The sequence below is a fragment of the Dermacentor variabilis genome, chromosome 4, assembly GCF_050947875.1.
Source record: "Dermacentor variabilis isolate Ectoservices chromosome 4, ASM5094787v1, whole genome shotgun sequence".
In the NCBI taxonomy this organism is placed as follows: domain Eukaryota; kingdom Metazoa; phylum Arthropoda; class Arachnida; order Ixodida; family Ixodidae; genus Dermacentor; species Dermacentor variabilis.
The window spans coordinates 96,314,359-96,339,752 of NC_134571.1; the positions used below are offsets into that span (position 1 = coordinate 96,314,359).

The 25,394-nt window shown below is 46.7% G+C and overlaps 2 protein-coding genes across 3 annotated transcripts in view; one reads left to right on the forward strand and one right to left on the reverse strand.

The window, feature by feature from the left end:
* The window catches only part of LOC142579540 (flavin-containing monooxygenase 5-like), a 135,506-nt gene that overhangs the window by 61,290 nt on the left and 48,822 nt on the right, over nt 1-25,394 (reverse strand). The window lies entirely within an intron of this gene.
* Nucleotides 1-25,394, forward strand: part of LOC142579539 (flavin-containing monooxygenase 5-like) — an 82,776-nt gene that overhangs the window by 27,795 nt on the left and 29,587 nt on the right. The window lies entirely within an intron of this gene.

Sequence of the window (25,394 nt, forward strand, 5' to 3'; positions counted from 1 at the left end):
CAAATATTCCGCAGGTGCTCTGACGTACTGAACGCATGGAAATTAAGCGGCAGTGATATTAACGACAAGCCCTCGTGATTTAATGCTTTTGTCTGATAAAGTTAAATGTTAGCTAAAGTTCACGGTACCGCGATAATTAAAAAAAGAAAGACATCTTCGCACTGCCTCCCAAAGCTATGAAAGAACAATTGCTTCTGCGCTGAACACACATAATTTATGATATGGTGCTCCTGTTCTAGGCGCAGTACGTTCGTCGCAAACTACGTAGAGTCGTGTGACTGCTTTTGACCATGGCGCATACGGTGAAGGACGCTGTCGAATGAGTTTTATCGAGCCTGGTTGTCAGTATTGATGCTTTTATTTCGCTACATTTGTCATCACGACGTGCATTTCAAAAACTCTAAACATTACGGCCCGCAGCTTACTTACACCAACTTCATAAGCGTTCTAGTTATCGCGAAACTTTCGTTCGCCACCTCGTCCCTATAATTTCGAGTAAAGCTAGCAGCGAAAAAGGCCACGTGAGAAAAAGGAGAAAGAAGTAGGCGAGAATATAAAGCCCTGCTGACTAAGTGTGCGATATCATACTTAAATTGTGATGTATCGACAGCTGTGCACGCGTGCGTCATGGCTGACCTGGCGCATGCTGTCATTTATCAAAGTGACGTGTCTATATATAGTATCTCTTTTGCGACATCGTGCATACTGCGATGCGATCGCTCAGAACATCTTGAATTTTCTTTCAGATATCTTCAAAGTGGGTGGAGTCCGCCCATAATGCTATAAAAAGTGCGTGACCGAACCTACGCCTCCCAGCACGTAAACCCGATGCTCTAACCGTTAGGCCACTATCGCAGGCATGCTTCTCTTGTGCCAAAGCCGTTCTTCGAGACGTTTGGTGCGTGCGTTACATGCCAGTTTCTCGCATCCTTCCCTCGTCACAGCTAAATATTTGAGACGCTCTGTTAGATTGTGCATTGCTTTCGGGATGCGCCCACATTTTTGGGCCACATGACGATACCTCCGAAGTGGGTGAAGTCCGCCTATAATGATGTGACATTAAAAAATAAGGTGTGTGACTAAGGATGTTTGGCTATGGGCTACGCGATGTTCAATACGGCGGTTTTCGTCAAATGCCAGCAGCTGAACACCATTGAGATGGACGAGTGCTTGGCAGGGAGACTGGCTGGGAACACCTAGAGCTGATGACTTCGTATATGCAATGGTAACAGCTCAGTTGTCAGCCACTCGCCTTGCGTGAAAGAACTGCGATGTCTGCGTTATGATATTTATTTCCACTTAGCAACACCAGATGAATCAGGCCGAGGCAATAGCCGAGGCTGACAAGCATTTACATCAGTTCCAAGTATAATAGCCAAGCTATCGGGTCGCAGCATCCTCTCGCTTCTTCACTTGCCAGTCCCCTCAACGCCTCTTCCCTGTTCCACTGCTCCGTGGGATTTTCCATTGACCTGGGACTTTACACCTATTCCTCAAAATGTGAATGCCGACCACGCAGAAAGGCAGTTGGCGTTCACAAGGTGGCGTGAAGCAGAAATTTGCGACGCTCCTCCCCGTCACTACGCTGTCTACACCGACTCCGCCCTCAGCGACGAAGCTTCAGCCATAGCGTATACAGCACGGCCACGGGCTACTCCTCCTACCGGCCTGTCTGTAACGACCCACTAATGGCGGAACTGCCTGCGCTATCCGCTGCATGCGACGCCGTCTTCAAGCCTGCTTTTGCAGCCTTCACTCAGCGTACTATTCACACGGACTCACAGTCCTCCATAAAGTCCTGTGCCCGGATGAATTCGGGCAATAATGCTGTACACTCGATACACTACAGTGTGGCCGACGAGACTGGCCACACTGTCCGCCTCACATGAATGCCTCGCGCGTGTACAGCTGTCGATACATCACAATCTAAGTATTATATCACACGCTTAGACAGCTAGCTGAGCTATATCCTGGCCTAGCTTTTTGCTGGAGTCGCTGGCAACGGGACGACCGACTCCAGGGCCGAATGGCCAGGGAGCTTTTTTCCTGCCCCTCGGAAAATCGACCACAACTGCTTGACCACCCATACTTCATCGACCTGGACATAGTCCTGGCGGGGGCGGCTCGAAGGGCCGCACTCCGGAACTTTCTCCAGAAAAATCCTGCGCCTCTGCCAGGGACGTTCACCCGTGCTGAAATCACGCGCCGGCGGCGCATCGTCATGGAAACAGCAGTCACACCAGCGCGCCGCGCCAGGATGCACCTTCAAACCGGGCAATCAGTCGCTTGCTGCTCCTTTCCAGCGCTGCGGCTTTGGGGACGAAGAGACAGGAGACTTAGAGCAGGCGAAGATACGAAGAAGACTTTGTACACTATTGACAGGATATAGCAGGGAAATAGCAGTCATAGCAGAAAATTAATGCAGCTGCTGATACCCGCGAAATAACCTTCCCACTCCACCAGACTGACCACCGTGGACTGGCGGTGATTTTTTCTGCTAACGCCAGTTTGGCCTTAAATGTATTTGTAGGCGCAGGCTTGCCGATCCGTCGTCGTACGAGACAAGGCGGGGCCTGTGGTGACGTCTCCCGCGTCGTATTCCTTGTCGTTAGCAAACAATAAGTTCTTGAAGGTTCGTTACCCTTCCTCGTTTCACGTCGAGCAAGACACTTTCGAGTCATTAGCGCTGCCTGCTGGTTGAGTCATTCACCCGTCTTGCATATATGGCTGGGCACCAGCAGCATGCGGGGAAGCTCAAGTAACTGCGATGAATGCCCGCTCGAAGATGTGTCCCACAACACCAGAGAACCAGCTGCTGGATTAGCAGCATGGTCTGCTCGGCTCTCGCTGAGCACCGGAGAAGGGCGGCAGCCACCCTCTCCCCCTACGCTGAGGCCACAGGTTTTGGACGCCTGGCCCCTTCCCACTGGTCCCCCCGAGAGACGGCACCTCACATTCTAGTCATTACTTCACTTCTACAAGACTCAAGAATGGTCGACACTATCTGATATTACCGCCTCACTTCATCATCATAATCATCATCATAATCATCATCATTATTATTATTATTATTATTATTATTATTATTATTATTATTATTATTATTATTATTATTATTATTATTATTATTATTATTATTATTATTATTATTATTATTATTATTATTATTAAACAATAACACTTTGCAGCCACTACAACTCCCTCCACCAGTACCAACGAAAAAGTGCAAGAACTATACGTGCAATCCTTTTCATCATTATTTCCCGACACCTAAAAGTTTCTTTTGAGCAGTCATGCAAAAATCGGCATACTTCGGACGTCCGCCATGCAGCTCTTGTCTAATGGCGACTGTAATTAAAGAGCGAGTGGTATCGTGCTTTGTAGCTTGAACAGCAATGCATCAGGCGGAACAATTTCCCACACTGACGGCCAGGCCAACACAGCCTGCATCAACAACAGAATCACCGCCACCATCACTGTCACCGCCTGGCTATGAAATAATTTACCGCAACTAAAGTCATTCATCATTCGCCCACGGCACCTCAGCCATCGTCAACTTCGTGAAAAACATCTGTAACCCGTTGCAAAGGAGTCCAACTGAACTGCGTGACGACTGCACGACACTCCGTGCCAACGGCGACGATGATGGCGACTTGGTGACGATAGTGACGGTACCTAAGAAACGTCGTTTAACAACATCCCATGCACCAAAGAGTCGTCTTAACGAAAGCAACGCTGAAAATGAGGCTGCGTTTGCGCAAAGCCGCACTGCGAACGACCACATCAAGCACGAGCTATTCTGTTTGAACATATTGCCTGCCTGTGTGTTTGAACACATATGCACAGACACCACTACTCTCAGAGTATGCGTCGCACACAGCACTGCTCATAAGCAGCCAAGGGGCAAATATTGTTTGACTACAGAAGCGGCATCCCAGTGGATACGGCATTGCACAGATGATCTCGAGTCGGTGGGTTGGATGCCGGGCTTGTTCCCTTGCTGCTGTTCCCTTGCCAGGCTATTGAGCACTATCCTTGTCTGCTGCATGTTAATCATCAACCCTACTCATGCGCCCGCCGCGGTGGCTTATCGGCTATGGTGCCGCGCTGCTAAGCACCAGGTCGCGGGATCAAATCCCGGCCGCGGCGGCCGCATTCCGATGGGGTCTAATGCAAGAACGCCCGTGTCTCGTGCATCGGTACCACGTTATAGATACCCTGGGGGTCAAAATTAATCCGGAGTCCCCCATTACAACGTGTCTCACAATCAGATCGTGATTCTGGCGCGTAAAACCCGGAATATGATTTAATTTTTAAGCTTTGCGTGACAACCCATCGGCGAGACCCCCACCCCCGGGCACAACTCCCACTCGCGTATTGCCGCTGTGCTTGAGATCGAGCCCCGTGAAGTCACCTGCGTCACATTCCTTCTCGTTAGCAAACAATAAGTTCTTGAAGGTCCATTACCCTTCCTCGTTTACGGAGGGCAAAGTTTGGTTCTTCTGCAGCGTATTGTGAGGGTTTATGTTGAGGGCGAGGAGGACGGCACGATAAAGTCCAGACGACGACGGCGTACCGGACACAGCAAACCCGTTCTTGAGCCTTAAATACGAAAGATAGCGTCTAGGTTAGTGGGTTCTTGCTCGTGGAAGTGAAGCGTCGGTACATAGTCGTAACGTGACATTAATCTAACTGTTATATTCACCTTCATAAAGCAAAATATATGAGATATACATGTCCACGAAACGTAACAAAGAACAAAAAGGAAAATGATGTGAAACACCGCATGCTCATACGTAATCAGTGGTGTTTCCTGGTTTTCTCCAGATTAAGCAATGTTATGAAGTTCTTTCCTGGCCACTCAGCGCTTGCTGTGAAAGGGCGCAAGCGACCCGTAATGCTTTACGGTGGCCTTTGTTTTTACGAGCGATAACTTCGCCAGTGCTTTAAGCGAACGCGTCCTTATCCCTGATGTGAAACTGATGTGAAGACTATAGTATCCAGCGTTCCTTGAAGCCCAGAGGCCCATATACCTTGAGAAAGAAAGTTTCCTTACGGCGCTGTTGTGACATGTGGTCGGCCCCTTTCCTGTAGTTTAAAGCCCCTCGTGCCGCGCCGTGTACGGCTCATCTACGCGGTAACAAGTTTTTCCCTTCCTCAAACCACGGAGACTTTCATTTTCCTTCCTGAACAGCCACAACGTCGTTGCGCAACGCTCACGTTTCTCGGAAGAGACAGAGTGAATGGAATAATTCCCCTGCACTCACTGAGCTGTAAAGTGATGGAAAACTCTAAGACAGCTGCCTTTTTGGTTTTACATGTTAGCTTTGGGTGTGTAGAGGAATGGGGGTGTGGGGCATGGTCTAGATTGCATTAGGTCATGCGAGTGCTTGACTCAGCTATCTTCGGCTTTATTGTAAATTTCCTATTTGCTACTTCCTTTCTGTTTTCCACATTGAACGGTGCAGATAAGAAACTGGTAACTCCCCCTCCCTCCCTTCGTTACTGCGACGACACTGAAGAGCTCGAAATTAGACTTGCTTTGGCCACCCTCCCATCCGTTCCGTAACGCCTTTGTCGTCATGCCGCCTCCTTTCCTTCGTCTGTTCACGGGGCGGAGAATAAAAATAACCACTACCGTCACTGGGGATCGCGCTCGTGACACTACAGCAATGTGCAACTGGAAGCAAGGAGGTTAAAAGTTTTTCTTTAACCTCCTTGACTGGAAGCCAGATGAGCTATAACCACTGAGTTGTCACGCAACTAGCGCCCTTGACAGGTTGTATATTGTGCGCGACGCAGACTCTACGAGTATATGTATATATATATACACGGCCCAACTTCTCAACGCTATACACACCGTGGAGTACTGCAAGGGTGGTATATGGGTGTTGAGCCCAACATTCTTCAACGTTGTGCTGATTGGTCTCATAGAATGCCTACCAAATACGGTGCGCGTGCGTATGTTTTTCGGAAGCAACAGCAGCCAATGCGTTCGTGAGGCGTACCAGGGGCTCTGTGCAGTTGCCGTCCGCAGCGCGCAATGTTCTCAACATTCATTACGCAAAGATATATTTTCGATCTTTTCAATTTGACTTCTCTAACGATTAATAGTAGTGTCACATGAGTATAAACTCGGAAATATCTTGATGTGCTACGTCATCTACAGTGACGTACAAAATATCACGGTATAGTAATTGGCTCGCTCAGCTCTGTACGCCCGTGTGGCCTTAGTGCATATAGCTAATCGAAATATATCGTACCTTACTCTAACGCACCGCCTCTGCGAAAAGGAAAAGTACTTAAGGCAAGGCCGCAACGCCGCCTGCATCTGTCGATGCTGACACTGCGCACAAACTTATCGTGAAGGAGTCCCACAGTGAACGAGCACAAGTGTTTGTATACGTGCTCGAGCCGACACGCGAGGGATACGGCCCAGTTCGCCTTCGCCTGTCTGCCGCGGTGCTATCGAAGGTCGCAGCTATATCAAACTAGCACGGCTTTCTTTGTCGCGACTGAACTGCCGGCGCTGTACTACTTGGTTTCACAGCAATCGTGGCAATCGAGCAGAATTAACGAGGCTCGCTCTAGAGGTCGGAGTGAACTCGAAACTGCGAAGCCCGCCCTGTGACGCCGAGGAACAAGCGGCAAGGGGACACATTCGCATAATCGCGCTCCTGACTGGCTGACGCCAGCTGGAGCTTCTGTGCAGGTGACATATTGTAACTCAAACTTGTAAGCACTTGTAATGCTTAGAGCAGTTAACCGGTGGTCTATTAAGAGTTAGAGAAAAGGTGCCAAGGGAAGAGATACGCAGTCGTGGACGGCAGAGAACTAGGTGGCGCGATGAAATTAGGGAATTTGCAGGCACATAGAAAGGCGTCGCCTGACGCAGGACGGGGGTAATTGGAGTCCACTGGGAGAGGTGTTCGTCCTGCAGTGGACATAAAATATGATGATGAGAAAGAAACGTTAGCGGCAGTTGATGCTGAACCAGTTGCTTCTGGCGTTCATCTTAACGACAGAGAAGCCACAAGAGGGAGAGGTAAGCGATTTACAGCTAAGTGGGCGAGCCGTGCTCTGTTATATTTGTATACTTCGCTATTAAATTATGGGGTTTTACATGCCAAAACCACTTTCTGATTATGAGGCACGCCGTAGTGGAGGACTCCGGAAATTTCGACCACCTTAGGTATTTAACGTGCACCTAAATCTAAGTACACGGGTGTTTTCGCCCCCATCGAAATGCGGCCGCCATGGCCGGGATTCGATCCCGCGACCTCGTGCTCAGCAGCCCAACACCATAGCCACTCAGCAACCACGACGGGTTATACTTCGCTATTGTGACAGCCAGATAGGCTATCAGCAAACCGGTTCATATTCCGGGAAGGTGCACTGACCGGCTGCACACGCATTCAGTGCTTACAGTTCGCGTACGGCTGTGGTTTCCAATATTTGTCTATTTTTTGGTGCGTACCACAGTTTCTTAATTTTATTTTTCTCAGATTTGATGCCATCGGATTCGGTTGTGAATTACCCGGGTTATTATTATTATTTTTTTTTAATTCACGCAATAAGTCGGGGTGTGTTGTCTTGAGCGAAACGGTGCGTCTTCCTGGTTTTAAAGCGAAGCTTTCTTTGGGCCTGCCTTGCCAGGCTTGGCGAGGCTGTTGTCTGCTGCTGGGTTGGTCGGTATCTCGGTGGATATATTTGTGGGTAACTATACGAAGTTATATGTGCGCAGACGGCAAGTACCAGAGAACAGACTTATATAACCCCTGTATACTGACCGACAAAGTAGTGCCAGTAAGCGCACCTATGTTCTGCACAACAACAATAATGACAACAAGATCCCTACGAAAACCTAGACATATAGTGTCAGTTCACAAGTATCTCTAAATCTCACCGGCCTGTCAATATAATAGCATGTTATAATGAACGTATTCTTTGATTTACTTCATTATTTTGATTTAGTCATTCGGTATGTGCCACTGACTCTGCGCGCATGTGACACGGTGACACAGGAAGCACATAATACTTAAATGTGGCTAGATATGTGTCGTACTTCTCAGGGAATACACCCACCATCACGATTCCTCCTTCGGCATGCATCCTGTATGGTACCCGTCCTTGAGACATTGCTGCGTAGAAATCTGACAATGTGCATCCGCCTGATTCGATGTTCGCATTTCAACTTAGCTTGCCAGCGGTGTGGTGCATAAACATGAAAATTGCATGTGAATAAAGTTGTGACCTTTGAGATGGCTAAAGATAAATATTTCATGTGATTACATGTCATATAAGATGATAGTAAACACAGTTGTAAGGATCTCGTTAGTTGTAAAAATTTTAATTAACCGCTTCCCTAAATCTTCTCTTCAAGCAGGTTCCAACATATGCGCTGGATCTGCTTAATGTTTTTCCCATTAGGGTAGTGCATTTTCCTATTTGTCCTAGCCAGCCCTGCAGCCACTTTTATTAGCTCTGCGCTGCAGCCCACATGAACAATTGGTAGCAGAGATACGATTACCTCACCATCAAGCGGTGGACATAGTATACGGCATTGTATTTCAGTGGCTACCTGAGCACTGCAACATCACTGGCAATGAATATGCCGACAAAGCTGCCCGTGAGGCACATGAAGTATGTGAAAGCACCTCGATACCATTCTCGAGAACCGATGCAGCGTGGCGCGTCAGCGGGCTTGCCCATATTATTACTCTAAAGAAATGGAAGACACCGGAATTTACCAACCGACGCCTATACGCCATAGACCAACATATGAAATGACAACTTTTAGTGGGCTTTAACAGACGGGAAAAACATTACTGTGCCACCTGCGAATAGAAGTTTCTTTTACAAACGCATACTCATTCCTAAGTGGAGTGGCGGACAATGCCAATTGCAGCATATGTGGTGTTGAGGAAACCACCAAACATCTCTGATGTGACTGCCCCACACAGAAAGATGAGAGGAGAGCCCTTCGGACAGCTTTGGGACACTTAGATGACAGGCCCTTTACAGAGGAGAAGATATCTTGGGCCAGTGGCAGCGTACGTCTGCTATGTACAAAGGCGCTGCTGCGTGTTTTGCAATGCAGCAGCTTGTATAACCGCCGGTGATTAACTCAGCGACGAACGCTTGTCTGTCTGAATGTGCAAAGTGTGAACTTTTCCCTTTCATCTCCTCTTTCAATCCCCTTTCTCTTTTTAATCATGCAGGGTCGCCTACCGGACTCAGCCTGACTAACTTCCCTGCCTTTCCCTTATGACTTCTCTCTCTCTCTCTCTCTACAATTTGTCCGAGATAACGAATGAGTGAGTGAGTGAGTGAGTGAGTGAGTGAGTGAGTGAGTGAGTGAGTGAGTGAGTGAGTGAGTGAGTGAGTGAGTGAGTGAGTGAGAGCGAGCGAGCGAGCGATCGGAGTGACTGGAGCCCAATTTTCGTTAGCCACAACCATACGAAGCCAACAGATAGCGCAGCCAATAAATTATACCAAGGAGGCGCGTGAGATCGAAACCCCACAAACGAATATCCATCGTACTCTGCGTGAAAAATAAATAAAGAAATAAAAGTCTGCGATGTGCTAGGAAAAATGGCATGACAGAAAGCTAGCCCAAATACCCGAATAGCTTACACTTCAAGTTGTCCGTTCTGTTACCGCTTCTTTACAGATTTCTTCACTTGCCAATGAATTTGTCCGCGTAACACTGATGTCCGCTCGTCGTTATTTTGTGCAGATTTCATTTGAACCAGGCAGACTTTAAGAGTGACAGCGTCTATGCAAGCATTTTTGAGGCCACAGCAGGCAACACTGTAGCGGATGAAGACAACGTTTAAGCACCCCCCATTACAAAGAATTCTCTTTCTTTTCACCTCCGTGTTACTTTTCCTCGAAATCTTGATATTTTTTCCTAATCAATTCATTCTTTGGTGTGGCCATTTCCGCTCGTGTGCTTATGTCATGTGTGAACGAGGCAACATGAACAATTTGTTCCTAAAAAGATCCAAGTATCCGCTGCGAAGACCTGCTGCTGTCGCGGTAGATGTGTTCAGAACCGCTGAAGCCTGCTGAATTTTCTTTTTGTTTCTGCTACGTTGTGTAATGGCAACTGTCCCTGGGTGTGACTCCGGATTAAGTGGTCAGCAGCATCGCTTGACAATGATAAAGCAAAAACGCACACACTTTTGCACTTGAGCGAGGAATTGAGTTAGATCCTGTTTTATTACGCTTGACTTGAGACACCAGCTTCTCCTGAGGAAAAGAAAGAAACAAGACAACCATTTGCGCAAAGCCTCTGCGGCTGCAGTTTCGTGCTCATACGTTCACGCCATTTATTCGCTTCTGCGTAACCGAAGGGGTCGTTTTGTCGCTCCCGTGCATTAAGAGCTGCTAATGAATGTTGTTTGCGTATTCACATCAACCAAATATGGCCGGGTCGTTTCTATAGGCGCTGACATCTATGGGCCCGCGTTAACAACACCTAAAAGAGAGATGGATGACTTTACGTCTCCGTACACAGCGTCAGGATGTGTTTTTCAGCTCCGACAGGACTCGCGAACGAACGCAATTAACGCGGCACTCCGTGAATTTACACTACCCCTCCTTAACACCTCTCCTCGTCGACTCACTGCCGACCGGCTAGAGTGGATCGCTAGTTAGAGGGTGAGAAGGTTGACAGAAAGGGTCACTGCGATTGCATAAGTTGGCAGCGAGATCCGTCTCGAATTCAGGGGCTCCAACGAGGTCGCTGTGCTCTTCAGGGGCATCTTTCTGAAGCGTATGGTGCCCAGTTGTCACGCCACCCATTTATATTTCATTTTCCTTGTCTTTCTCGAAGCACGAACAGAGAAGCACTATCGAAAGGATGACCTCTGAGATTAGGCGAGGGTTGCGTGCTGCTTCCCTCCGACGTCGCTCCTAGCCTTGCCTAGCCTCGAAGTCGCGACTGATTCGTATCTTCGATATCATGTAGGAGCCGTGACGGTGGCGAGATTCTATATTATGATACTGAGCTGTCCCTGCCGTGACCATGTTGAAAATGTCGCACTCGCACGCTTTACGCGATACATTACTCTCAACTCCTACCGATGAACACTTTCTGTCGACGCTTACTTATTATTTACGCATTTGTTTATTTGTTTCTTTATCTTATACAAACCTGTTAACGTATGTCGCAAAGGTTCAAGCAACGTGAAGTTGGATCAGGTCTGTTGATTAGGGACCTCAAGGCCTGCTTTGCCGCGCTGTGCTATTTGGAACACGTTACGTAATTGTCTGGTCTTACAGGTATAATTCCAACACGACTTCGTGACAACATCAGCAACCGGCAAGGACACTATGACTTGGAACAATTTGTGTAAGCTCTCTCCGATGCAGTGCTTTCATAACGACATTACTCTTCTATTACACCCGGAGTTTTTACTCTCGTCAGGACTAGTTACCGAGACTAGCGACGTAGTACTTTCTATGGTATGCCAACGAAAATAATGCGAAACGCAGACACTGAGATGCACTTATTTCCACAGCAGCATTGTTCCAGTTAAACAGTGAGGAAACTGATACCTTCTAAGACCGGCTTGCGCATCACGTCTTCATATTCTTGGACATTAAGAGCGTTTTATCGGCCTCGTGAGGACGTGATCAACACGATAATGAAGTCGTCAAGAGAAGAGCACTGACATCTGTCGTTTGTGATGCTCCTTCAACTACGGCTGCTGCATAAGCAACTTGTATGCTCAGGAAGCAAACATGACAGTATTACGTCCTTGTGACCGTTTAAAAACAGTTCAGTAAGCCCCACAGTGCGCAAATGTTTGTAGCCCTGAACTTTGCGACGCCAACGGCTTCGATCGCGCAGCGCGTCCGGATACACAAGGAACCATTTGCTGAACTTCCTCTCTTTTTTCAGCTTTTATTCAGCACAGATTGTGCAGCCAAACGGTACAGAGTTCCATGTGCTTTTTCACTTACTTTCCTCGGCTTCTTTTCTCGCCACCACTGGCAGAGCATTTGACAAATTTCAACAATCAACCGTCGTCCGAAAAAAATTAGCTTACGACCTTGACTGGAACCTTGGTCGTCGTCAGCGAACTGTTTCTAAAGGATGTCCTCTCGAGAGTCGTCCCGATTTGGATGAGTTTAGTGCTATGTTTAGCCGTGTGTGTGTGTTTCGTTTACGTGAAAGGCCAGAACGACACTTGGGTTTTGTACATTTCTTGCATTTCTCTGTACGCACGACTGATGAGAGTGCTCCAACTAAAGGTCCCCTGTGTCTAGTTTGACGCCTAGTTTAAGTCCTTGTCTAGTGATGCCTAGTTTAGTACGAGTGCAAGTGCGATTTATACTATGGTCAAGTGAATTTCATTGCAAAAGAAGGGCCGGTTTTATTTTCTCACCGGCGCACTCGTGACTGTTACATGGCTGTGTACATACACCCATGCGGGTATAGCTCAAACTCCACTCCAATGGAGTACACCTCCATTACTTCACATGAATGTTTTCGCCGCTCCGGGTGGGTAATCCATGACGTGGTCGGAGCCTCCGATCCATGGAGGAAGATTCCGCCAAGGCACAAACATTCGCAGTATACGCTAACGTGCTATCGACACGCCCTAGTATATGCAATAATGACGATTTCTAATTGCATCTCCTCTGAAATGAGGTGGCGACAAGTAGCCACCTAGACCGCATGCGCTAATGCGGCTTTACTATATCCACTGCACTCCAGCATGTTGCTTATCTCAACTTACACTGTAATGTTCCTATCCTTATGACGATCCTTACCTATCCACTATGTCTTTTCTTTTTTTGTGGTTGTTGTTTTTTCACTAATACTGTAAACAGATCTTGCTTATCTCGACCGTTGGCCAGTTAAAACTTCCCTCAGCTTTGAACTAAAGCACTTCTACTTCTAGCTGGGTAACTATCTTGGTATATTATTGCAATGTGCTGAGTCGTCCCCGAAACATAACTTACCCCCTTGCGAATATTTACTTCCGTATTGTCTTCACGCAGCCAGCTCGGTCCTCAGAAGGCAGGAAAGTACCCTTTTGGTTATCGTACAAATCTTATTTCCTAACTTGAATTTAACTCTGCGGTTTTACCTGCCAATACCACGATCTGCAGCTTATGACGCACGCCGTAGTGGGGCGCTCTGCACTAATTTCGACCAACTGCGGATCTTTAACGGGCCCCCAAACCATGGGACACGGGCGTTTTTACATCAAAATTCGGTCGCCGCGGCCGGGATTTCATCTCGAGACTTCGTCCTTCGCAGCGCAACATCATAGCCGCTAAACCACTGCGGCGAGTACTTCCTCATTTGTTCCTTGCCTTTGTGGAACTCCGTGGACTATTTTTGTTTACATACATTGTATACAATTTGCCGTCTATGTTTCTCTTTTGGTGACCCCGGGTTCCGTCTTCGGGTGTCATATGTGTACTTTCAATTTCTTTTTTTTTTTTTTTTGCACTTGGTCACCAAATTTTCTGACCTCTTCCTCCAATGCGTGTCTGCACTTTTAAGGCAAAGATATCTCTGCACTCCTAGCCGCCCATTCCATCTTACGTATGACCTTGACTTTTTCCTCCAAACTAATTTTCTTCTGTACTTCTCGGACTTAAGTCTGGGAAGTAAGCTTGAATTCAATAACTATGGAATTCAATAGCAGTTGCGTGACCCAGACACGGTGCCTCCAGGAACCTTATGCTACCATGGTCGCCCAATGTTTCTGAGCGCTCGTACTCAGCATACATGCCGTCACACAAACACACCATCTGTCCCGGTATTTGGCAGCAAAATTTAGCAAAGAAACTTTCTCCACCAATTTCACCGCTTCAATGGGGCCGAAATTCAAAAATGCCAGTGTGTCATGCATTGGGCGCACGTTAAAGAACTCCAGGTGGTGCAAATTAATCCGGAGTCCTGCACTACGGCGTGCCTCATAAACAGATTGTGGTTTTGGCACGTAAAACCCACAAGTTAATTTAATTTTACATCGAAGCTGTTAGCCTATAGTTGGACGGGATTTTTCGAGCCGTTCTCACCCGAAAACCCGCAGCTGGAAAAGGTGCTTGTGTTTGAGTTTCCGCGTAACACAGTTACGCTCACTCGTATATCCGTATTACAATCTGCTGCTGTCATGTCTGTAAGTTGTGTGTCGGTCCTACTTTACGACTTTTGCGGCACAGTTTACTTTGAAAAATTGAATTACCTCTTTAACACATTAGCGCCAGGCGGAGGGCCTACAAGAATGAAGATTTATTCTGCACTGCTGCACACGTATGCGTGTGCAGCAGTGCGCGTGTGATGAACGTGGGCACACAGTGTATCTGTCGTTGATGTTTGCGTGCTCTACCCCTTACATTTATCGCTCACGGTTAGCTGCGACCGTAATCGGCATTATGGCAGACACTTTCCAACAACAGTATACCGCAACAGCAGCTAGAAAAGAGGCTTGTGTTTAAGTTTCCGCGTAACAGAATTATGTTTTCTTGTGTGCTCAAATTACAATCTGATGCTATCATGTCTGCAGGTTGCGAGTCGTACTTCACGTGTTTTCTGACGCTTTAAACATTGGTTTAGTTCAATAAGGCCCTTGCGCTTGGTGGACGGCCCAGAAGAATAAGGAAGTATGCTCAGAGATCAGAGCAATATATGTAGAGAACAACATAGAACCCGTACGTTCTCGAGGAGCGATGGCTAAACGCTCTGACTAGCTCGGAACTACACGACCAACTATGGGATATCCAGGGGGCCCGGGCAGCAGTGGAAAGCCTATGCCTCACCGCACATAATACCCGGGTGCCCTGAGCCCGGGCTGGCAACATCGCAGGTCCCTTTTTCACTAAAGTTTTTTTGCATCCGTCCATACGCTGCACTTCCGCACACGTGCATGCGCACGTGACGTACGTCGATTGTGGTGCTGCTGCTTAGTTAACGTCGCCTGACGTCAATTGGGGTGGTGGCACTTGTCTGACGTCCGCGGCAGCTTTGCTGTACATCCACGTTCCCAGGATGCAATCGAGGCAGACTATTTTTTTATTTTATTTTCACCGCTAATAATCAATATTATTCCGACAAACATAAGCAAGAAAAGTTGAGGATGAATAATCTGCCACTACAAATTCATTTAACGCCTTTCTTGAACGTTTCTAGTGTCTATACACAAAGCATTATACCTCTGCCGCTCTAACTTTCGATTTCGAGCTCACAGCCGCAAAGCTCAGAGAGCCCAGGGCACGTCGACGATCTTAACGAAAGGTGACGAGCTATGCACTCACAGCCGTCGTGGGTCATGCTGTCCGAAATATCCCTGCCCAGTGGGTCGCAGGAACGGCGGCCTAATCGAATTTGAGCGACAGCATGACACGCTGCTTCCCGCTGTGCGCGACAGTCGTCGGATACCCAAAATGAGCGGAGAAAGTAAATAGCGCGCACCACTTTGTTACAGAGACACGTTTCCCCGGTTATGCAAATTCAACTTCGTGGGAAATCCGTTGGCGAGCTAATAATAGCACTACTACAAAGTCATAGTTCGTCGGTTCCGTCATACTTCACTTTCTAGCCCGCATACTAAGACGACTGTCGCTTTTCTTGGTGTGTGTTTGGTTCTTTTAGAGCTGTCACTCGGTCGCATACCGGTCCAGGTGGCACATGAGGCAACGTTTCTTCTTTTTTCCACGGCGTTTCAGCTAACAACGTTGCAGCAGCCGCAGGCAAATGCCTAAAGCGTTTAGCGTGTATGGGCAGCCTAGCAGGAACGCCGCAGACCTCAATTCACGTGGACTCAAACAATCGGCCGAAAGAGCACGCAATCAGCATTCGCCGACGGGCCATTTTACACGTCAAGGTTGTATGCGCTCGCGGGCACTTTTTGTCCGGCAGCCCTTCTCGACTTCGATACACAAGTTTGTCATTTGCGTTCGCTGAAATGGGACGCGCATTGATGGTATGACGGAAGACTTCGACTTTTCTGAGCAGCTGACCGAGTCTTAAGAAACGCTGAAAGCTCGTCGGCCAAATTCGGGAAGGCGCCGCTTCAAAAATAGCAGAAGCTTAAACGACGTGGCGGCGGCAAAGCCAAACTTTAGCGTTCCGCCGAACAAATTGGCACTCAAGAATTGGAGGCGCACGAAGTTTGACCAAGGGTCCTCCCACGAGCGAAAAAAGAGAACGCAAGAGTGACGAAGCCTTGCTGCTCGACCGAAAAAACGGGGTCCTATTTTAGCCTGAGAGCCGAATGCTATCTTTAGACTACTGAAGGCGACTAAAATACACGATTGGTTCATTGAATGTTTGTCAGGGTTCAACATTTACACTGGGTCCGTTGACGTTCAGCCGTTGTAAAAGAGAGAGAGAGAGAGAAAAGCGAAGCCTCGGTGCGCGTGACCGCAGCTGACTCCAGAGCATCTAGTTGGCCTCTTGTAGTCGCTGCTGAGAGATGTCGAGGCTAACTCTTGTCCTCAACCACCTGAGCGTTCAAACACCAGGAGTTACACCCAACCGACATTCAACAACAGTCATGCTTCTAACGTGTTAGTTTTATTTATTTCTTTTGTGCGATAGCAGCTACATGGACAATCCAAGCGAATTTTTTGTCGTCGTCGCCGTCGTCGCCTTGAGGTTCCATATATATTTAGGTATATGTATGCTATATGCCATGCCAAGCTATATGACATGCGGCATATGCGGGTTATAATGCCACACCATTCTATCACTAAAGTTTCTCATACCAGGTCGTAAATTCATGACAGAATCATTCCTCAAAATATTGAGAATCGCAGCACACAAACAAATCCCATGAAACAAAACACTGACAGCGCATTTTTTGCATCTTAGATGGTCTCAGACTTAGATATTAAACGTACGAAACATTAAAAAAGCTCAAACCCTTGATGTAATTTCACTGGCGCAGCTGTGCACTACCTCCGGGATCGGCCCAGGAAAGAGGCTTGAAACACATACCTGATAGGCAAAAGTGGTAGGAAACCCTCCAAGAAAGATGGTTCTAATTAATAAACATAAGTTAAATTGTCCAATGGTAGGACTCAAACAGAGGACCCTAGCACAAGCGCTCGTTTTCACTTAGTCAACTTACGTTTGCTTCAATTCATGTACTGCCACTAAAGCTACGAGTCTTACACTACGTGTAATATTCTTACATATTTATGTCGCATTTGTTGCTTCGCCCTTACGGCGAGACTGTGATTTTTTTTCTTTTTGACAGATGCTGCATCTGACCAACATAGGTCGGTTCACTACCACTTCATTTGATGGTCGTTTGTTTATTCCATCCAATCGCTCAATTGTCTCCAAATTTTTTCTGAGGGCGCTCTCATTTGGCTTGTTAATATCCTACAAAGCAACAAAACAGAGGAAGCCGACACGCTCCGAACGGCTCGCTCTCACAATCTCCTCATTGCCACATAGGGAGTGAGAACAGCAAATAATGATGATTAACGAAAAGTTTCATCCAGTATCTGTACAATCGTCCTTCGCGCGAAACGCGTGCCGCGAACGCCGGAGACCAATGATAGCGACCCCTTCAGTGACGTGCACGGGGGAAACGTCGCGCGGACCCGCCCGACCGGTCGATTCGTACTCGTATGTGGTATCAGCCAGACCACTCGTTTCGTACTACCGTCTGCTCGCGTCCGCTCTCGCTCGCGCTTGTTTTTGTTTGCTTGGTTTGGTCTCGTTCGCGCTTGTTTTGATTGTCATGGTTTGCGATTGTTTTTAGCAATGATGAGTCTAAATCGAGACATCCCGAAGGAAAAAGGTTTTTGGAGACAGTGCGCCATATCCGATTATGTGCTACAAGACAGACCCTGAATACAAGAACGGGGAGGCGACACCCACTGCCTCATTCTCCTTGTCTTTTGGACGCGGCGACGGTGCAGCAGAAGGGAGCGCACCAACTTGATTATGATTAGTGGCAAGGACGTTGTCATCTTCATAAGGCATAACTCGCGGTAAGAACGAAGTTTGAAGAACGTAAACGCAGCGCCGATCTGTCAGCAGACGAAGGAAAAAGCACGCGACAACTCGAACCTACACCCAGAATTTTCATGGCGAGATTTACAGGCTGTCATGTGACTGCCACAGCTGCGTTTTGCCGCCAGTGTGAACAGTAACGAAGAGTGGTTGGAGGGGAGCGTTGGTTGGAAGGCGGCTGCCATCGCAGTACCAGAACCACTGAAGAACTGACAAAATGGCTGACTAATTAACTAACTTTATTCAAATATCACAGAATGTTTAGGAGCACGGACAAAAACAAGCGTTCAACAGGCTTGACTGGGTCCGTGCCCCATACAAGTGACACACAGCGAGAAGAGCGCGACCTAATGAAGAGGCTGCAAATTTTCTGTGCGTATATGCATTAACAATAGGCATAAAAAAGTATTATTGCCTAGCACAACAAGTAAGACAACCATATAGAGATATATTAGCACTGACAAATACCAGTTAACACAGAACATACAAAAACAAAAATAAGCTTAATAATATATGAGGTTAGGATACAGTGTTCATAACAGAAGATACAGGATGTACAAAAATACGGGTAATGAGGGGCGCAAAAGTAAGAGTCAGTTAACCATATTCAATATTGCGAGTACCGTAATAGCTTACAGACCCCTTTGAGAACCACAACTACCTTAGGCGCAAATTTTTTGAATGATATTAAAGAAATATCATTATTATCTCTTGCCAGCTCATTTAGTAAAGATGACAACTGAAATTTCAACATTCTTTTTGCGTAGTTTATACTCCAAACTTCAACTTTCCATCTTTCAGGTTTACGTATATTGTATAAAGGATGGTTTTCTTGAAGTCTAACCAAGCTGTCTAATGTATTGGTACGCTTAGAATTTGTAATGTCGAGCAAGCCTGCAGGGATACAATAATTTTAATTCGATAATGTTGAATTTATAACATAATCACACCTCCCCCCCCGTGCGAGTTAGGAGAAACTTTTAAGGCTATGCGAGCGACTCGTTTTTGTAACCGAAGAAGTGTGTTTATGTTTTCGAGGGTTGGCTTAGAGCTGTGATTCGGTCCGAATTCCTGGTACCACCCGCCCAACTTGCGGATAAGCGAAAGCCCCGGTGGGCTTGGCTCTTGCCGCAGCTTGGAGTGTGACGTTTTTCTTAGCTGCACTGAATTTTTTTTTCTTAAATTGGCTGTGGGAGATAGCACAATGCTAACCTTGAACTAGATTACTCGTTGAGCCATTACTTCTATTAGAAATAAAAATGCTTCATTTAATAATCAACATAGTTAAACTAATTACTTTTTAATTAATTACCTAACGGCACATATTACAGCTTACGAATCGCAGCCGGCGGGTTCGCAGGACATATCCACTTGGAACGAATTTTCAGGACTGCATCAGTTTCAGGATATTATTTCACAGATTGTGTGAACGAAATGCTGGGACGCTCCAGTGACCTTTGCGCTTCAATGCGCAAAAAAGCGTTGTGTTAGAAAAGTAAGAGGAACAATAGCGCATTTTTACGGCAAGTTTGATGGCGCATATCTCCAAACCGGTGTCATTCTGGAAATGCATTCCGAGCTGATAAGCCCTGCAAGCTCACTGGCCACAATTCATAAAATGAAGTATGCGCCGTAAATTAATAATTAGGAAGTTAATTAGTGATTTATTCATTAGTTAAATATGTGTTTCAATTTTTCTTGCAAGTAATGTCCGCCTCTCTGAGTAATCCAGCTCAAAGACTACAGTTATGTCACTTATTATGAATAATTGATCACTTGATTACTACATAATTAATTAGGACGTTAATGTGTGTAGTTGTGTCAATTCGTCATTTAAGCATATCGATTCCTCGTAGAAGCAATGGCCGCCTCATCGAGTAATTTAGCTCACGGGTTAGAATTGCGCTATAGTTGCCACGGGCAATTTTTCTTAAATTTTGGTGCAGCTAAAGCTAAAAAAGGCACCCTGTATAATCTGATTGAAGGCAGACGCGATAAAGAAAAAGAAAAGGGGGGGGGGCGAGATACAATAATTAGTGACGTGACATTTTCTGCTCGTATGCCGGAAACTCTGACGAAACGGTCCTCATTAAAAGCTTAACTAGTGAGTCGTACAATTTCATAGTTTGTGTGTAACCATTTACTCGCTTGTCAAGATCGGTACAATAGCGATAGGTTATATTTCCATGTCAATTATTCGTACGGCAAGAATAGCACTGCTGCGTCTTCATTTCATCATTGCGTAGTAAGCGAAGCTATCTTGTATAGGTTATTTTACAGCAAAGCGGTTAAACTGACTGCCACGACCGTTTCCGTGCGGCGACGGTAGAAGCCGACGGCGGGGAGACGTACTCCGCATCAAATTGTAATCAATTAACAGCCGGCAAAGTAACCTGAGTCTGAGTCTCAAGACTTTGCTTTGGAACGTCATTATCAATAATTATAAAATACTTATTGCAGAATTCAAATCTGCCGTCGAAAAAATCACACACATTCATGTTTACCCATAGGATTATCGTGTGTACTGCTACGCAGCGTTATTATTTTATTTATCACGCCTTGTATTCACTGACTTCTATTCATTTGACCTGTATTCACCCATTTTTTAATGTAAATATATTATATTCCCTGTACCTACCCCTCATGAAATTTCCCTTATGGGACCCTTCAGGCATAATAAATAATAAAATAAAATTAAAGTCATTGTGCGTATACCTCACTCAAATAAACAACTTCTTTGTGCGTCTGTGTTTTGTTTTTGTTTTTAGCCAGTAATTCGTAATTTTTGTTCCTCACGTCGCGTATTACCGACTCAATAGAGAGTTTTAGAATAGGGGCCCCAAACCTTTTGGGGCCCCAAAGAAATAGCGTCGAAGCCACTGCGCATGCGCAAGACGCAAACTGCGTTTGGGTTTTGCGTTGGGAACGCTATTTCACCGATTTAGCGGGAGCCCAAATAGCGGCCCCAAAAGTTTTGCGTCGGCAAACATGGCGGCACCCATCGAAGCGACGGCTCTAACCTAGCACAAAACTGGGTTCGATTCGCGGTAACGCGTGAAGTTCGCAAGCTAGGAGAAGTGACTGCGGTTATCGCTTTCTCTCAACTAGCGTGTGTTATGAAGATTAACTCATTAGACGCCGCTGATATTGAATTCGATTGTGGATTTTATGGCTCGTAGGCCTAACACGGCTAAGCTTGGCTGGTGAAGGCTAGTAAAGTTGGTTTGCTCAAAACTAAGCGCAACTAACTGTTTGCTGCTTACAGAATAACCTCTAAATTGTAATTAAACGCGAATACACGCAAGTCAAAATTATTATTCCTGTCATAAAATGGTATATTTTATTTAATTATTTCTAATAGCTTTTCTTTGACGCCGTAGTGGCGCTGTCCGCGCAAGACGCTATCCGCAAACGTTCTAAAACTCTTCACTCCTACGTGTCCCAACGCTAACACCCGCAAAGCTCTTTGGGGCCCCAAACTATTGGGGCCCCTATTCTAAAACTTCCTAATGTTGCAAGTCAGCCAGGAGTTTGTACGGATGCAACGGTGAAAGCTGACGGCGTAGTACAGCAACACCGCTCGCGTGGGAGCGCCGAAGAGGCCGGATAACCCGGACGTCGGCGATAAATCATCGCTAAGAACAGCCAGCAAGCAGACCCCTAGGTACTTCCGACGAAGAGTCTGAGAGCTCGCTTATACAGCTTCGCTGTCTTTCAAGTACCAGTCGCTAAGATCAGCCCACATCAGCATGCGCAGGATTTTTTTGTATCCGTACAAGTTATGTACCATATACATACACCTGCACAACAAGCCTAAATAACCCGGTTTTAGGTCGAGCAGTGCCCGGCTTATAACTAACGTTTCCTCCCAGTCTCTGACACGATCGCGACTCCAAATTTAACCATTACTGGACAGAATGGAACAACGCGAGAGCCGTGACAGGAAATTCCGTGGCATGCTCCGGAACCTTGCGCCTGGTTCGGCTCTTTCACCTGCGAGTCTATTCGCTTTTCCCGTTAACTCTCTTCGGCGGAGTGGCGCGGACTCTTCCGTCTTTACGAGTCAAGGCCTCGGCTCACCCTTTGGCGAATCACTCTCCCTCCGTACTGGACCAGATTTTATCCTCCTCTCTCTCCTCCGCCTTCTTTGCTTTCTTCCTCGAGGCACTACTCACCGTGGCCTTCAGAGCGTGCGCGGGGACAGTGACCGCGTTATTCGGCCGGCGCTGTATTGCTGGCCGCGATTTCATCTCCGCCTCAGCGAACGCACTGAGGAGGGGCTCAACGGTTCTTGCGGAATCGTGGACTAACGGGTTGCGGATGCTAATTCTTCGCAGCGGAGTCGCTGCTGCTTGCGCCACGAATGGCAGACGGACGATAGCGTGGGTTCTTCAGCATAACTTTTCAGTTTAGCCTCGTTATCTCTGTATTCCCCTCCTCCTGCCCCCTTTTGCCTGTCTGCGATAGCCAACAGTTCTTTTCTGGTTAACCTCTCTGTCGTCTTCTCTTCCTTACTCTTTCTCGTTGTTGTTTTCTTTCAGCTCTTTTTTTTTCTCTATCTCTCTCTTTTACAGCTCAAAGCTGAGTTTGCTGTGTCAGTCCGTCCATCATTGTCAAGTCATCGTCATCAGATCACCTACTCAGCTTAACCATCGCCATAGTGCAGAGAAAAAACAAAGTTTTCCGGCAAACGCTACTGGGATTTGAGCTCGTGCTCCAGCGGCAGTGTGCACTTTGGAGGTGGACGCTCTAACCACAGCGTTGCGTGCTCCGTAAATAATTTACTGCAGAAGAAGCTATTGCAGTTCAGAGCATAAGTTCAGGACCAGATAAATCGGTGAAGTCTGTTGGTTCTTTTATTTCTCCCTCGATAGATTTCAACTCACGGAACGAATTGTCAGGATGACACCAGGTTCAAGATATGCGCCGTCAAACTTGCGGTAAAAATACATTGTTGTCCCGCTTACATTTTTCTCAAGCCGCCGTTTTATGCATTGAATCACAAAAGTAACTGGATTGCCCATGTATTTCGCTGCACACTTTGGGAATAAGATATCTCGGAACCGGTACCATCCTGAGAATTCATTCCAAGTGGATACGCCTTGCAAACTCACTCACTACAATTCCTAAGTTGGAACATTTTCGCTAACGTAACTAGCTAAAACCTAAATTAGTGATTTTTTTAATTAGTAGATTATGCATTTCAATTTCTCATGCAAGCAATGTCCGCCTCTTCGAGTAATCCAGCTCAAAGACTGGAAACGTGCGATGTGCCACCGGTGAATATTAAAGACTATGTATAGTAAAAAAAAAAAGCTACTAATATAAGCAGTATTACTTTTGTTTTTCAGTCAAGCAATCACAAACTTTATTTTCCATAACAGAGCGCATATACCCATGGTGTTAGGATAAAAGCCCCCTTAAGCGGTTGCTTGACTAGTTGTGATGGCCGGGACAAATCAAGACGGCAGCAGTCGGTACAAAGTCAATAGTCACATTCCGTCAGCGGATGAACGTCCAGGGACGTCCCGCAGAGCAAACCCGCCCACCGAACGAATGATGTTTGTTCTGCAAGCCACCACTGTACCATATTTGCGGAAACCAACTTGTCATTACCCTGATCTTCCGAAAATTTTGGTATAGATTCGTGTATTTCATCTACCAATCTATGCCAACATTTTCGGAAGATCAGGGTAAAGACCCACGAATCTATACCAAAATTTTCGGAAGATCAGGATAATGACAAGTTGGTTTCCGCAAATATGGTACAGTGGCGGCTCGCGGAACGAACTTGATTCGTTCCGTGGGCGCGCGTTTGTTCTGCGGGACGTCCTGGACGTTCATCCGCTGACGGAGTGTGGCTATTGATGCGAGAACGCAGAGGTTATTACAACGCAATAAAAAATAAATTTCATGTTTTACCAAGTATTGAGGGTGCTCTAGATCCAGAGATAGAGTATTTACACCAGTGTTCACACGCATTTGCACACAGCACTGTTTTCCATTATTTTTACGTCGTCCTCTCTGAAGCGCTGTTCGATTACCTTTCTAAAATTTAGAAACACATTCTCTATTCTCAATTAGATCTGCGTTCGTCTCCTTCAGCAAGATAAGGTGTAATGCTCTGCTCTGAGAAACATTCTCCTGCCTTTGCCGTGGCATTTCTTTTTTTTTTAACGATTCAGGACGGAAGAACTGCTCTAAAGTCACCTGGGCCGCTATCTTGTACACGTTCGAAAAGCCGACGTTCGATTTAGCCTTACGCGATTGGACTAGACTGTCCTAGGCCTCGATATCGGCGTAGCCTGGACAATCGCGTGAGGCGAAATCGAACGTCGGATTTTCGAACGTGTACAAGATAGCGGTTCTGGCTCTCCCTCCCTTCAGCCCGTTTCTCAAGGCTTTGCGACAACTGCAGGAGAGCGAGGTTGGGAGAGGGGATAATGACGGTCCAGGATCACGTGGCCCAGGAAACGCGCAGACGGTTCGTTCGAGGAACCGCGTTCGCCCTGTGGGTCAAAAAATTGCGGGGCGAGCCCGGTGAGCGAGACGCGTTCGCTCATCGAGGCAACAGTGTGATAGGGGACGGGTGATATTCGGCTCGAAGGACCGCTTTTGTTCAACGCTTACTAGACGCTTGCCGCAGTCATCGCGAGTTTCTCAATTAGTCTTAGCCGTGCGCCGTGTTAGTACTCCCGAGACACACCATTGCACACGCTCTGTACTCAACATTTCTCCGTGACACACCCATCCACACCTGCGCATTATCTATAGCTGTGCCAGAAACCAAACCTTCGACAGCCTAAAGCAAGACAAACATCTGCCCAGGTTTCCGGTATATGACAACATACGGATTGCTTCACTGATATCAGGACAAAAAAAAAATTCTAGTGTGTGGCAACACAAACAAGCAAGCATAAACAAAACGCAGCACAGCTTGATCATATTGCTGAAGGCCGACCGCACGCCCGTATACTGCAGCCAGTGCGTCCTCTGGATAATGAAATCATTTCCACGCGATTTCATTTGAAACATTTCAGATGGTTTCAAACGTAAAAAAGGCTAAACTCGTTTATGGCGATGGGTGTTGCATGTACATCCCAGCACCATTCACAGCGTTGCCTTCGCCGTAAACGTAGCATCGCAAGAGGTCCCGCGATGTCGTCCTCCATTCCAATTACAAAAGAGCGTGTCTTGTATAGTCATCGGTTCTCTGCTTTATAGCACAGTGAGGCTGAAATGCCCGCGCATATGCTTAAAAGAAAATACTGCGCCTATGCCGCAAATCCACCCTCTTTCTAAGATGTTGTAAGGAAACGTTTTTACGAAAACCGCAGAAACATTTGAAGCTACGCTAGTTGACAGCAGTGTGTGGTAGACGGACAACCAAAATATG